The following is a 13,988-nucleotide window of genomic DNA, read 5'->3' as shown; positions in this document are numbered from 1 at the left end:
TGACTTTTAATGTTTAGTTCAGGTACTGAAGAGGAACTTGAACTAAGGATTGAACTTCATTCCAATCAGTAGCTGATACAGGGCCGGTGCTACCATAGAGGTAAAGGGGGCAATTGCCCCAGGGCCTGTAGGGGCCCCCAAGGTGTCTCCTCCCTTAACTGTTGCTCCACGGGGACTTTGCAGATTCTTTGGCAGAGTAGTGCCTCACCTGTGCTGGTGGGCAGGTGAGACACTACACTGCCAAATGGCCCAGTAGGGAAATTTGGCTGCTACAATGAGCCCCTAATGCTGCTTTTTGGTTGGGGGTGTCTGTTGGAGGGCCCCTGGGTTAATTTTGCTCTGGGGCCCCACTGTTACTAGAACCGGCCCTGAGCTCATACCACCCTTTTCCATGAGAAATCTTTACCTTTTCTGGAATGGATCATCAGGGACGTCTGTATAGCTGATATTGTGGTGAAACCCCTCCCACAGTGTGATGTCATGACCATGGTCAATAGTTTTACGCAATTATGCTTCGCCAAACTACGGCTTCGAACTCAAATATTCGCTTTTTAAAATTACGGAAACAGCCTTGCATCTACCAAGGAGTGGAATCAGCTGTGATCGTGGGGCGACGGGGGGCCATACACCCCGGAAGCGTGACTTGGTCTGGCTATAGACCGCAACGTCTGGTGAGTGAGTCCATGAAGGGGGGAGAGGTGGATGAATCTATGCTGAGAGCGCAATTACTGTTTCCTCAAATATTCGCTTTGCCTGCATTTCGTAGACTACGAGTTAAAATACGCAATTACGCGTAGTGCGAAGCGTAGTGTATGCGGATGCTTATGCCAGTATGCAAAAAAATTTACGCATTAATTCGTATTACCGGGAACTCTTCTATGCGTACATTCCCTTTTCCAATGCGTAAATTTGTAAGCATACAATCGCACGCGGAAAATTAGACACAAGTAACGCATTCGTAGTTCACTACGCAATACACATGTTAACTGCGCATAGTGGGCGTAAGCTCCGCGTAAATTCGTAAGCATAGTTTTGAAACTTCACATATGAACTGCGATGCGTAGATTCGAACTACGATGCGTAAATTCTCACTGGCGTAGTTTCTGCTCATCCCTGGTTGCATGGTGGTAAATAGGCTGAATACCTGGCAGAACTAAAGCTGTCACCACCAGTGATACATTTCAGAATGTAAATCAGAGAGAGGAAAGATTCAGGCATACACTGACTAAATAATCTATACATGAACATTGTAGAAAAAAATAGGCAATTTTATTCATTATATTATTTTCACTATAGTTCCTCTTTAAAAGCAAGTACAGAAGAACATGCTGTCCGTGGGCAGTATACAGCAAGCAGTGTGCAATACTGTAGGTGCCTCAAGGCAGCCCAGCTGTCATTCAGTTACACTTGGCTATATGCTGAAAGCAACTGTTTAAAATGGAAAAAAGTAGGAAGGTAAACACATCTGCTAGAGCCACCCATCAGATGTTTAACAAGTCTTAAAAACCATTATACAAGCACCCGCATGCTACCGATGTCACAGAACAACAGCTGGATACTGGAACCTTACTGGTCTTTTACCATATTTTTATTGAATAGGACATAGAATGCTGCTGTGCACCACATGCTATACTAAACAAGAGTGCTTGTGCTAATTGTAGCAGTATAAAAGAATGTTTGCACTTTTACTTGATAATTGACAGCCAAGTGATGTCTAGCAGTGAGGGTGTGTTTATATAGCTTAAAAAATAACTGAGGACAGCATCTTAAAGAAAACCTGAACTGAACATTAAAAGTCAAAATAAACATTTACAAGTCATACTTACCTCCTGTGTAGTCTACTCCTCAATCTATTTTTCCTCTCCTGCATCCTGTTTGTCCACTGTGATCAATGGAATTCTCCATCCTCTATTTTGAAAATGGCTATTACCTCTTAACAGCTTCCTGGTCAGCACACAGTTAAACTGTAACATCACCCACTTGAGCCATAGGGAAACATGGACACATCAGTTCTCCTCTCAGCTGTAACTGACAGCAACTGATCTATAACTGACAGCAACTGATATATTTCAGTTCTGACAAAATGTTGTCAGAACTGGAAGGGATCACTGTAGGAAGAAAATGGCGTGCTTCTGAGAGGAACTTATGGCAAGGTAACTATGTAATGTTCATTTGAAGTTACCTCATGTGTTTATTTTAAATAATTTTACTCAGTACAGGTTCTCTTTAAGGTCAAAGAACAACTGACGTGAGAAGAATATGGAGGCTGCCATATATATGTCCTTTTAAATAATACCAGTTGCCTGGCAGCCCTGTTGATCTATTTGGCTGTAGTAGTGTTTGAACCACACACCTGAAACAAGCATGTGGCTAATCGGTTCAGATCTGACAATAATATCAGGAACACCTAATCTTCATATGCTTGTTCAGTGTCTATGGCTAAAAGAATTAGAAGTAGAGGATCAGTAGGACAGACAGGCAACTGGTATTGTTTAAGAGGAAATAAATATGACAGCCTCCATCTTCCTCTCACTTCAGTTACCCTTTAATTTCTCAGCCCCAATATCCTTAAATTAAAATCTACCCGCTCCCTTGCTGTTCTGACTCTGTCTCTTCCCCTAGCGTACCCTAACACTGTCCTTGTCCTCTTTATTTTCTCTTACTCTAACCTTTCCTTCCTCTACTCTGCCTAACATTAATTGCAACCCCTTGTAAAATGCACCGACCCTGTAGCACTAACCGTAACTTAACCAATTCTGTGGTTAAATCCTAACATTATCCTTTACCCTGGGCCTAACATTAAACATAATTATGTAAAGGGATCCTGAAGTGAGAGGGATATGAAGGATGTCCTATTAATTTATTTTTAAACAATGCAGGCTGCCTGGCTGTCCTGCTGATTCTCTTTATCGAATATCTTTAGCCATAGACCCTGAACAAGCATGCACATCATGTGCTCTGAATGAAGTCTGAATAAGTCACCAAACCTTTTTTTCTGGGAATGACCTAGTACTCTGGAAATAAAGAATGTAAAGGTGGCCATACAACAGCCGACATGGCAGAAGATTGACCATCCGATTCCAATATTCAAATCGAATCGGATGAAAATCAGAGCATTCCAGATCAACTATGCAACCAATTTTGGCCTGATATTGCTCCCCCCCCCCCCCCCCCCGCCTCGTTGCCCATTTACCTGTTGGTGTCCAACACTTTCTCTGTATCCACACTCTTCCTCACACCCCACGTGGATGCCGGAATATTGCACGTGGCAGCATGTGTAACATCACATGCTGCCACGTGCAATACGCTGGCAACCACATGAGACACGTGTGTGAGGAAGAGTACGGATAGAGAGACCGTGGTGGACACCGACAGGTAAACTATTCATACACAGGCCCCAGGGGAGTACGTCTGTATTTGGGGAAACACGGCTGGGGGTGGCAGCAAGGCAGTGTTGCTAGACCAATTCCCGAAAGATTTTGTGCTGAAATCTATTGGGAATCGGTCTGCTGGTGCATGGGAAGACAACAGATCTCTCTCTGATCAGATTTGATCAGAGAGAGATCTTTATCTTGGTCGTCCTGCCCATACTTCATATGATGTATGGGCATCTTACGGTGTGATGTAAATCTGTAGAACTGTAGTAGAACTTTAGTGACTTGCCACATTCTACAAATCTCCTGTTCACCTTCCAAATTACTCATGTGGAACAATGATACAGTCACATGTTGTCGCCTGACTCTGGCTTTCATGATAAACTTGTCCCAGGAGAAAAGCATATTGTAGGCTTTGTAACATTTCTCCACATAAATATATGTTGGTTGATTTGTTTACACTGATGTCAGGGTTGTTTTATATTGCCATTTTGGCCCTGCAATAGGCTGTGCCCCCCACATTCTTGCCTGTGTGACATTGGAGATTCTGATCTTATCTCAGCTGTAAATGATTAAATAGTATTTCATGGAAATATTTTATCCCTCATTCATCTGACAAATGCCATTACCAGAGATGAAAACTCACGATTTCCATGAATCGTGTAACGTCTCGTGTTCACAGGTCTAGCGTATCAGAGGAACAGGAACTGGGGAGACTTTTTCTCACAGTATTAATTCAATCACTCCTTGCCCAATTTTGAGGGCCTTTCTCCTCCTTCCCCTGCTCAATGTTACATGTAATTGGCTCATAAACTTCCAAAGCACACACATTTCAATCCTGCTGAGCTGTAAGCTCCGAGCTCTCTGCCAACTCCTAATTCCTGCAATAACAATGTCTATTTCTGCAAGAGCCTCACAGATGTGCCAGTGTACCCCTCCGCTGCCCTGCAGTATAACTTCTTCCACTGTGCACACCCACACATTCATCCCTGCCAATGGTGTCAGCACGCCCTTAGCACAGCTTGTTATTCTTATATAAACTCAGACACAGTTCCTTCACTGGGTCCAACACTGTACTTCTAAGGAGATTCTTGTTTGGTGCCAGCAGCTTAGACCTCATGAGGTGGAGCATTGCTGGTCTCTGCCATCTACATATTGAAAACTAGTCTACTGCTAATAGTATGACAGGTGTTAAGTTCTACAAGAGATACATCGGATATTTTTACATTAATATAGGGCATAGGGAGCTAAACCTGTATTTGTTGTAGAGTTTACTTTATTATAAGGATAGGGTGTGAAAAGTGCATCCATGAAATAAAGAATCCAGGGAAAAAGGCGCAGGGAATTGCCACTAGCATAATGCAGTAGAATCTCATTTTAGTAAACTCTGATATAGTAAACCTCTGGCTATAGTAAACTCAGTCCTCAAAAATTATTATAAAAAAAAATTATAAAAAAATATTCTACTATTACGGTATATGTTGATAGTAAAATATTGGTAATCTTAGAAAAAATACTTAACCTAATCTAACCTTACTCTCCCACAGAACCCTCCCTCCACTGATGCCTAATGCTTAACCCTCCCTGTACCGATGCCTAACTCTTAACTCTCCATTGACCAATGCCTAACCCTTAACCCTCCCGCTACCTATGCCTAACCCTTAAACACCCCCCCCCCTCCTTCCCGGCCTGACCCTTACAACCCCCCCCCCCTCCCTTCCTCGGCATCTAACCTTCTATCCCCCCCCCCCTTGCCCGCTGTTTTAAAAAAGCAGAAAAATAAGATACAAGAATCTGCACAATTTCAGTACAATGCAGTTGAAATACATTGCCTGTGCGACAAACACAAGATTTGCTTCCTGACATTTTGAATACTTACCATAGATCGGATCGGGTACAGCTTTTTCCATCACAGCCCGACTGGGACCGAACTAATGCACATGCATGAGCCATCTGCACCTACGCAGTAGCACGGATCCTATCGGGCTCGGCTTTTTCCGCTGAAGCCTGAGTGGGCCCATACTACTGCTCTCATGGCTCTACATCAGGGATGTCAAACCGGTCCTACTGTAAGAATGTATATGTTGGTTGCTAGTGGCAACAGCACCACACACCTTTTGCTCTGGCACCAGCAACTCATCAGAGCTGCAACTCACAGCAACAGCATACAGGAGATAGAGCCTCAGGAGAGGGCCGAGGTCCTCACACATTTTTGACACAGCTCAAATTAATTGATTGGTCTGAATCAGGAAAGGTGTGGTCCATCAGGTAGATCACATTCCTCTCTTTCTCAGTCCATCCTAAACACTGGCATTGATCTGGCCCTCCAGGCCTGGAGTTCGACACCTGTGCTCTACATGAAAGACGTAAAATTGGCCAATCAAAATTGTATGTGTGTACCAGGCTTTAGTAATGGTGAATCAGAACCTGGGTTATGAAGGAATGGTTTGCATATTCACTCAAATAGAAGAAATGAGGCATCATGGGAATTCCTTTTTGCTCACATATAGCTGAATAACTGCAAATACCTTCTGTTCTACAAAAAACAAACGAATGCTGGGTACACACCACGTTCCTGCCGTCGTTTTGCATGTTAAGTATGCAAAATCGATGGCAGGAACGATCGAAGCCCGAATCGAGCACATCGGAAATAGTCGAATCGATCCCGATCGACCCGCGGATCGATCAGGAAAACGCATGGTGTGTACCCAGCATTATGTTTAGCTGGGCATCTGATAAGTATATGTTAACAGTGAAAAGGTTCTTTTTTAGAGCATGATGACTATCACAATTCTGAAGAATAAATGTTAAAAACACTTCCCTTAAAACAGAAATCATTTATCTGACTTATTCCTCGTTTTGCCACTAATATGAATAATGTGGGTGCTTTCCCCGGGTTTACACATGCATAGCATGTGAAAATGCCTCAGTGTTATTTAAACAAATGTAATACAGGACCATAGTGTAGTATTGTGATGAGTAAGTTAATGAGTAATATAATGTGCTCATCGTGTGGTTGAAAAGTTCATCTACAGGATTACTGCTGGTGTTTTCTGGTTGACCTGCGTTCATTTATATTGGCAAGAGCATCTTTATTCAATACCTCTTGTAGTATTTAGTCATCCAGCACGCCTAAGCAGTCACAAATGTCACCATCCAGTTTTTCTGAATCTTTGGGAGGTTATTTGCTGGGGGCAAGGCAGGACTTCCGCAGTGTTCTCTACAGAGCACTGTGTCTCGTCAGGGACTATGGGGGTAATTTGCTATCACTGGAGTACCTAGACTAGGTTATCCAGCAAACTTTACTGGATTTATTTGCCAGTGACTACTGTTTGGTCAGCGATCCCAACCTTTGCTAGAGTCATCACAGATACAAGGCCAGAGTTTTGCAAAGGCCAAACAGGTCCGGGCCTTGGATGGGTACTGCCCATGGGGGTATTTATGGAAATAGAAGAATAGTATCTACATATGGAACCAAAGGCTGCAAATGAAAAAGGGAGACTGTACATGGGGAGCAAAACATGGAAGTATGTGAAAGAGTAGGACAGGTGTCAGGACGACTTCTGCTCCTCCTGCCTTCCCCCTTCAAAACGCACCGGAACTGTGCAAATATATTTACTCTCGTTGTGTCAGGTCTTCTCTTCCTCCACACCGTCGCTCTATGCTGACCCCTTCTGGCTCCCGATCACATGACATACAGTGGCTGGCGGGAGAATGAGAAGACCGGCTACAATAATATTATAATAAATATATTTACACAGCTCTGTAAGGGGAATGGTAGGAGGAGCGGGTCTCCATAGCCCTCTGGCCTGAGGGGCTGGGTTATTGGCTGCAGAGGGCCCCATATTGGTTCTGTTTGCTGGGGGGCCCAGTGGGGTATAGTTACTTCCATAGCTGTTGATCATGGATGTTGCACATAGAAGTGGGAGATGCACATGGAATGGGAGGGGGGCAGCTGCATATAGTATGGGAGCCACAATAGAGATGGCCATGGGAGAAGTTCACACAATGAGTTGGAAACTGGTAAGTTAGCGGTTGTGTGATGCCATTTAAGTGGAGCATCTTCAGAGTGAACAGCTATAATCCTGATGTGGGTGCAGCACATTACTGCAAATCACAAATAAGAAGAAAAAGTACAATAATGTAGCCGTTCTACTTTCAATTTAGTCAGTTTTAGCACTTGAATAGCGCCAAATATACACACAAACAAGTAAAGAGAACCCGAGGTCAGAAAAATGTGGATTTATTTCCTTTTAAACAATGCACATGGGCTTGTTCTTCTGCTGATCCTCTGCCTCCTAATACTTTTAGCCATAGACCCTGAACAAGCATATGTGTTTCTGACAAATCAGATAAGATTAGCTGCATGCTTGTTTTAGGTGTGTGATTCAGATACTACTGCAGCCAATTAGTTCAGCAGGGTTGCCAGGCAACTGATATTGTTTAAAAGGAAATAATTATGGCAGCCTCCATATGTCTCTCGCCTTAGGTTCCTTTTGAAAGGGGACAATTTAGGACTAGGATTGAGGAATAAGGGCATTTGTTTCCAATTCAGAGACTTTGCCTTCATAATAGAGACAGTTAGCTATGCAACGACAAAGGCATCTTCTGCACTTTGTAAAAAGGAAGGTATAACATTGAGAAGCTCGCAGAATAACGTAACGCCCACACAGAGTTAAAACAAACATCTGCGGCTGAAGTCAGTAGTTATATGTGTCCTTCCTGATACCATTATCACAACAGTATCTCCAATTCTGCAATAACTGAGATTAGGCTTCACAAAGAAACTCTAATACACACCCAAACAAGCCAACATAGAGAGCGCCAGTAACAATGACATGAGCTCCTCTTTCACTGGCCTCTTTTCAGAACAAATCCTGAAGGAGAAACATACATGCCAAAAGCTTACGTTTACTAGTCTGCACAGTTAGCCGCTAAAATGGTAGCATTCTAAATGTGCCCAATTCTATAAATAAAATATATTGTCTTTCTTGCTGCGGATATTAATACTGTATAATCTCGTTATAGTAAACTCTGATATAGTAAACATTCGGGTATAGTAAACTGAATGTCCAGGCCTGGGCTAAGCACCCATTATAAGTATATGAGAGTAATGCTTGGGACTGTAAACCCAGATATATTAGAACTTCTGTTATAGTAAAAGTGCTTCTTGACCCCTGTGGTATTCTGTATCTGTATCTATAGTGTAAGGTGGGCACACTGAGCTGGCACATGCGTCATGTTAGTCGCAGACTCATGAGCCATGTTCGGTGGGCAGCCACTTGTAGCCTGCTCTCTATCTGCATGCTACTCTGGGCCTGCGTGGATTACCTCTAAAGCACCAGCTGGTGAGACCTATGCTACCTGTGTAAGCTGCTGCCTGATTACTGAGGGAATAGCCTGTCATCTGTGACTTGCTTGTGCATGGCTGCAACACTACAGTATCATCCAGGCTGCACAGAAATACGGACAGAGGAGCATACTATAAGTACTGTACCTGGTGAAACCTATGCTTACATTGCAAGCTGTTGTGTGATTATTACATGCAAATTCTTGCATATTGAGCACTGTGCATTTTTATCTCGCTTAGACACAGCCTGTGCTTGCTTGCTCAAGCATTGAAAATAAGAAAATTACTCCCAATTATTGACTGAAATAAAACCCAATACTATAGTATAGTTTATGTGCTTGTGTATGACCATTTCTGATATAGTAAACACACTTTGCCAGGTCCCTTGTAGTTTATTTTAAAGGGATTCTACTGTATGCTACAGTCTATAAGTCTATACATGATTCATGTATGCCATTGTTGTTGGCCTGAGGGCTTCTAGACACTCTATAACTGTATTACGCTCGTAGTGACCTTGCAGCTACAGGGAGAACTCTGATATCCTTCACTTTTAACAGCTGCCCCAAGGATGAAGACAATGACCTCGAAATTATCTCTCTGGTTTGTCTGGCTCAGTTTTTATTGCAAAGTATATGAGTGATAATAGGCCAAACAGAAAAGACATTGCAACATTTAAAAATGATTTAGGTATGCAGTTCTCAAAGATAATGATTCATCACCCAGACCAGTCATGAGGAGAACAGGCTTGTTTTGCACACTTCTCTCTCCTTTTTGTCTTGAAGTTTTTAAAGTGCTTGCCCAGCTTTCCAGAGATTCTCACCTCTGCTCGAGGTGTAAGCATATGAATATGGTTATCTGTCCCACAACTATAGTGGATCTTATGTTGCAAAAATGTAATTGAGCTTTAAAAGAAATTAATATTCGGTAACATCCTACTCTTCATGTGGCATACCAAAAACCAAACTGACACTTCTCCAGTCCCTACTGAACTCTGCTGCCTGCCTCATATACTCCTCCCGCTACTCTGGTATAGCACCTCTCTGACAATCTCTCCATTGGCTACTTATTACCTAATGGATCTAGTTTGACCGCTTCATCACTATGGGTAATGGTTTTTTTCACCTTATGGACCAGAGCAATTTTCACATTTCAGCGCTGCTCCCATTCATTTGCCAATAACTTAATCACTACTTATCACACCTAAATTATCTTTACACCATTTTTATTTTTTTGCTACAAATTGGGTTTTCTTTGGGTGGTACTTTTAGCTAAAAATTCTTTTATAGGCATTTTAAATGCATTTTAAAGGGAATAAAATGAATAAAAAAATGCATTATATGTTGCAAAAGTACAGTTATTCTTTAGAATACATACCATACTTACGGGAGATATACACAGATGTAAAGTCAAGGGCTTGTTTCTCTGACTTGTTCCATTAAGGAAGTATTCACATACAAATTAGGGCAGAGTACATACCATTTGTATGGTGGTTTGTAAGCAACGGATGCAGGATTGAAAACAATCTGTATAGGCAATTACAGTATATGTCTGCCTGTGCTCACTGAACACAATACTGCTCTTAAAGGAATACTTAAGTCAAAAATAAAAAATGATTTTTACTCACCTGGGGCATCCCTCAGCCCCCTGAAGCTGTATGGTGCCCTTGCAGCCTCCCTCCGATCCTCCTGTCCCCGCCGGCGGCTACTTCCGGGTTCGGCGACAGCCGCCGACAGGCTGGGAACGCGAGTGATTCTCCGTGTTCCCAGCCGCTGTATCACCCTCTATGCTGCTGTAGCGTATATGTTATATGCTATAGCAGCATAGAGGGTGATATAGCGGCTGGGAATGCGGAGAATCACTTGCGTTTCCAGCCTGTCGGCGGCTGTCGCCGAACCCGGAAGTAGCCGCCGGCGGGGACAGGAGGATCGGCGCAAGGCTGCGAGGGCACCATACAGCTTCAGGGGGCTGAGGGATGCCCCAGGTGAGTAAAAATCGTTTTTTATTTTTGACTTAAGTATCCCTTTAAATCCGTCCCTGAAAACAATTCTCTACTTGCACTTTAGCTTTACTTTATTCAGCTATATGAGTACTGCTTCCTGTCTGTGTAAAGTTCATGTCTAATATTTTGCTTCTTATCTTGAATTATATAGGTGAAGACACCACATTTCTTCCCACTGGGTTTACAGCTAAACCATTTTATAGGTAAGTACTAAATTAATTTTCTGTTTTAATAGAACATAATGTTTATTAAAACTGCAGGTGTTTGCTTAGAGTTAGAAACATCCATGTTCTGATTAACCTTGGATCCCAGGCCATGGCATCCCTGCACAGGCCTGGTCCTAACACTGTGTAGCATTTTTGCAGCCAGTACTTCCTCCCACCACTAGAGATCACTAGAGACTGCAGAGACGTGGAGAAGAGCAATGTGATTTAGGCAAATACGTTATCATTCCAGGGTGGCAAAGTCCTCATCTCCCCCTTTGTCATGTTATGATTACTCATCCAAAGGGTTGTAATCTATACCCCTTATTAATCTATTTGACATCAATTTAAAATATATGTGTTTTATAGAAGGGCTGTGAAGTCAGTACAAAACAATTCCTCAGTTTATGAAACCACCCACTCTGTGACTACAGGTACCCAAAATTGTTCCGACTTCACAGCCCTGGTTTATACATAAGGGCCTCAATTCACTAAGCTTTATCAAATAATTTATCCAAAGTTTGATAATTTACCTTATGGGTAAAATCAAATTTTTAATTCACTAAGGTGTTATAGATTTATTGAACGTTTTATCGATGAAACATTTGATAAATCTATAACAAAATTAGATTTTACCCATGAGGTAAATTATCAAACGTTTGATAATGTGTTTGATGAAGCTTAGTGAATTGAGGCCAAGGACTTTGCACCTCTAGTGACCAATGAGAACACTGGCTGACAAGCACCGTTCATCCAAGTAAGGCAGTCAGAAAATGGAGGAGACACACATTGTTCAGGCCATTCCCAGGATTAGTTTGCCGGAGTTTTGGTAAAATTATGAAATGGAGATTTTGAAAGACTTAATATGTCAATATTAAGGTCATATCTGCTCTTGTGCAAAGTTTGTGGAACCAGATTATAAAAAATCTGTGGATATAGTCTAAACTCTTTCATTATTTATTTATTTAGTTATTACTGTTTTTTTTTTTTTCAGAAGGAAGCAGGTGTGCTTTCTGTTAGAATGAACTTAAATTAGCTTACCCTTTAAAATGTCCGTCTGCATACTAGTAAAAACACATACCGTTTTGACATTCCACAAATGCCTCCCTCACTTAGTGTCTGTGCGAACTTATACCCATAGGCCACTTTAAAAGCAGATTACCGCTGTTTAAAGCAACACTACAAAGTCTTCTGTTCATTTTTATTTCTTTGACACAGCAGCAATTAGAAGTGTTATTATTCAAAACTAGGCAAAAAAAAAGGATTATACAGTAAACTCCATTGTGTCCCGCACCAATGGGAATTGGCTGATACTAGATAAGTGAAGTTTCTGGTTGCTTGAGAGTCAATGTTAAAACTAGGCTTAGCTAAAAAACAGTACTATACCCCACACTGTATACTTACCATAAACTCTCTATTAACGTTGATATACAGTAATTAAAAAACATTAAGACAAAGGACAGACTTAGCCTAAAGGATACATCCAGTCTATTTAAAAAAAAATCCACTTACCTGGGGCTTCCTTAGCCATACTGTACCCTCGCAACACATCTCCACTCCCCGCCGGTGGCCCGAGGTCCCCTCCGGCACAAGATGCCCACTGCGCCTGCACGAGCGGCTCTCAGAGTCCCGCTGACATCATCCAGACTGTACCGCGCATGGTGACGCGCAAGCAGATGCCAAACTGGCGAGGTCGGCATCTGCACCGGAGGGGACCTGGAGCCACCGGAGCTGCGACAAGGGCACAGGACGGATGCAGGGGGCTGGAGGAAGCCCCAGGTGAGTGTATTTTTTTTTATTGTGCTCGGACCTTCCCTTTAATGTAACAGAGGTTTATTACTGTATAAGGAAGTGTAAACGTAGATTTATGCATCCTGCAAGGCCAGAATTTTTTTACTGGTTGCTTGAGACTTCTGGTTAACTGAGTTCTGGATAATGGGGGTTTTACTGTATATGTTTCTGATAACCTACTGCTCTATGGCATTCTTAACCTCAAGACAGGTAATTTGGGTGCTGAGATTGATTGCAAATTTAGGTGGTGCCATAGACCTCAAAGTAAATTGAGGCTATTGTGCACCGAGTGATTAAACTGGGCGCTATCATGTATTGACAATTGGCACCGAAGCTCGGCTATTGTAATACTGGACTCCGGATTGGTTGCAGTGTGCATATAGCTGAGTACCGCTATCAGCTGTGTCGTTCAGCTATACAGGCTAGTGTTAGGCATAGGTAATTGTTAGGCATAGCTGGGGGGGGGGGGGGGGGGAGGGCTAGTATTGGGCATAGTTTGATAAGGGGAGTACAGTACCAATAGTAGCACATATTCAATATCCAAGATCCGTTGTATCCCCATTTTCCTTCCAGTCCCTGGGGGGATTGTTGGGGGCGGAAGCTGTGCAGATACGTCGCTAGCCTGCAGGCTTGTTATGCGCCTGTCACTATGGAGAGGGGTGGAGCAACGAAGCACAGCAATCTACAGATCGGTTTCCAGCAGGTGGGAGAACAGTGCACTCAAGGGTCACCTGAGTGTCAGATATCGCAAAAGATCAGGCATGTTGGATCTTTAGGTGACATTAGGGAGTTCCTGTACACACGCAAATATTTTTGCTCAAGGTGGTCCTTATCAGCTACCCCAGCTGAGTTTAACCATTTCTGCCGCCCGGATGTGAAGCTCACGTCCAGGCGGCTGCTCTGTTGCGGTGCCGCACTTTGGCGCGATCCCGCGCACGATCGCGGGCGTGCCCCCATGGTGTCCCCCGGTAGCCCTGGGTTTAGTGAACGGGAACATGGTTCCTGATCACCGATCCGTGTCCCCCGCAGAAAAACGAAGTGCTCTTACAAGAGGCTTCAGTCTTTCTGCTCGTCAAAATTTCCGCATCCCCCTTGTGCTTCCGCTTAGCGAGAAGCACAAGGAGAGAAAAAAAAACTCAAGGTGGCCATCTTGTGGCCAAATAGTAAAACTACATCTACATATTTTTTACATTACAATTTACACATATAACAACATTAAAAATTAACTGTTTATTTCCCACACCAAAATATTACCCAAATAAAATTTTTAA

General features: G+C 42.8%; 1 protein-coding gene across 2 annotated transcripts in view; it reads left to right on the top strand.

Annotated features, from left to right (window-relative positions):
• KIAA0040 (KIAA0040 ortholog) overlaps window positions 1-13,988 on the top strand; it is a 58,657-nt gene that overhangs the window by 19,443 nt on the left and 25,226 nt on the right. For both annotated transcript variants that reach the window (XM_068242544.1, XM_068242545.1), the window contains one exon: window positions 10,875-10,926. The gene's annotated coding sequence lies outside the window, so the exon portion shown is untranslated. The remainder of the gene's footprint in view (window positions 1-10,874; window positions 10,927-13,988) is intronic.

This window comes from Hyperolius riggenbachi, chromosome 6 (assembly GCF_040937935.1).
Source record: "Hyperolius riggenbachi isolate aHypRig1 chromosome 6, aHypRig1.pri, whole genome shotgun sequence".
Taxonomy (NCBI): domain Eukaryota; kingdom Metazoa; phylum Chordata; class Amphibia; order Anura; family Hyperoliidae; genus Hyperolius; species Hyperolius riggenbachi.
Note: the sequence above shows the minus strand (reverse complement) of the source record. Positions and strands in the feature narration are given on the sequence as shown.